The sequence below is a fragment of the Arachis hypogaea genome, chromosome 14 (genome assembly GCF_003086295.3).
Source record: "Arachis hypogaea cultivar Tifrunner chromosome 14, arahy.Tifrunner.gnm2.J5K5, whole genome shotgun sequence".
Lineage (NCBI taxonomy): Eukaryota > Viridiplantae > Streptophyta > Magnoliopsida > Fabales > Fabaceae > Arachis > Arachis hypogaea.
The window spans coordinates 40,743,426-40,745,410 of record NC_092049.1 but is presented as its reverse complement, the minus strand read 5'-3'; the positions used below and the strand labels follow the sequence as shown (position 1 = coordinate 40,745,410).

The 1,985-nt window shown below is 31.9% G+C and overlaps 1 non-coding gene across 1 annotated transcript; it reads left to right on the top strand.

Moving 5' to 3' along the window:
- Nucleotides 1-272: 272 nt before the first annotated feature.
- LOC112745835 (small nucleolar RNA R71) lies at nt 273-380 on the top strand. The gene has a single exon (XR_003173743.1). It is a non-coding gene; the product is annotated as a small nucleolar RNA R71 (small nucleolar RNA).
- Nucleotides 381-1,985: the final 1,605 nt, after the last annotated feature.

Below are 1,985 nucleotides of genomic sequence, written 5' to 3'. Positions count from 1 at the left end.
ATATTGACTTGCTGAGTCAATATTTTATTCTGAGCCAATATGGCATTCAGAGTATCAATTTCAAGAACTCCCTTCTTCATAGGCGTCCCACTATTCACAGGATTCCTTTCAGAAGTGTACATGAACTGGTTATTTGCAACCATGTCAATGAGTTCTTGAGCTTCTGCAGGCATTTTCTTTAGGTGAATGGATCCACCTGCAGAGGTATCCAATGACATCTTAGATAACTCAGACAGACCATCATAGAATATATCCAAGATGGTCCATTCTGAAAGCATGTCAGAAGGACACTTTTTGGTCAGTCCTTTGTATCTCTCCCAAGCTTCATAGAGGGATTCACCTTCTTTCTGTCTAAAGGTTTGAACATCCACTCTAAGCTTGCTCAGCTTTTGAGGAGGAAAGAACTTAGCTAGGAAAGCCTTGACCAGCTTATCCCAAGAGTTCAGGCTATCCTTAGGTTGAGAGTCCAACCATACTCTAGCTCTGTCTCTTACAGCAAAAGGGAAAAGCATGAGCCTGTAGACTTCAGGGTCAACTCTATTAGTCTTAACAGTATCACATATCTGCAAGAATTTAGTTAAGAACTGAAAAGGATCTTCAGATGGAAGTCCATGAAACTTGCAGTTCTGCTGCATCAGAGAAACTAATTGAGGTTTCAGCTCAAAGTTGTTTGCTCCAATGGCAGGAATGGAGATGCTTCTTCCATGTAAATTGGAATTTGGTACAGTAAAGTCACCAAGCATTCTCCTTGCACTGTTGTTGGGTTCGGCTGCCATCTCCTTTACTTGTTCGAAATTTTCAATCAAGTTGTCTCTTGATTGTTGTAATTTAGCTTCTCTTAATTTTCTCTTCAGAGTCTTTTCAGGTTCTGGATCAGCTTCAACAAGAATGCCTTTTTCTCTGTCCCTGCTCATAAGAAAGAGAAGAGAAAAAGAAAAGAAGAGGAATCCTCTATGTCACAGTAAAGAGGTTCCTTATTGTTAGTAGAAGAAGAAAAATAATAGGGGTGAAGAAGAATGAAGAATCCAAACACAAAGGTAAGGATAGGAGCAGTGATGTTAGATGAAGAGAGGTGTTAGTAGATGAATAAATAAATAGAAGGGGATGAGGGAGAAGAATTTTCAAAAAATAATTTTTGAAAAAGAGTTAGTGATTTTTGAAAAAAAAGTTTTTGAAAAAGGTTAGTAGTTTTTCGAAAATAAAAAATAAAATAATTAGTTAATTAAAAAGAAATTTTTGAAAAAAAAAGGGAGGATATTTTCGAAAATTAGAGAGAGAGAGAGTTAGTTAGATAGTTTTGAAAAAGATGAGAAGCAAACAAAAAGTTAGTTAGTTAGTTGAAACAAATTTTGAAAATCAATTTTGAAGAGATAAGAAGATAGGAAGTTAGAGAAGATATTTTGAAATCAATTTTTTTGAAAAAAATAAGATAGGAAGATATTTTTGAAAAGATATGATTGAAATTAGTTTTGAAAAAGATTTGATTTTTGAAATCACAATTAATGACTTGATTCACAAGAAATCACAATATATGATTCTAGAACTCAAAGTTTGAATCTTTCTTAACAAGTAAGTAACAAACTTGAAATTTTTTTGAATCAAACATTAATTGGTGATGTTATTTTCGAAAATTATGTGATAAAGATAAGAAAAAGATTTTTGAAAAATATTTTTATAATTTTCGAAAATAACTAAGAAAAATGAGAAAGATTTGATTTTTGAAAAAGATTTTGAAAAAGATAAGATTTTTAAATTGAAAATTTGATTTGACTCATAAAAACAACTAGATTTTAAAACTTTTTGAAAAAGTCAAATCTAATTTTCGAAATTATGAGAGAAAAGAGGGAAAGATAGTTTTTTTTTTATTTTTGAATTTTTATGATGAGAGAGAAAAACACTAAAAAGATGCAATGCATGAAATTTTTAGATCAAAACATGTGATGCATGCAAGAATGCCATGAATGTCAAGATGAACACCAAGAACA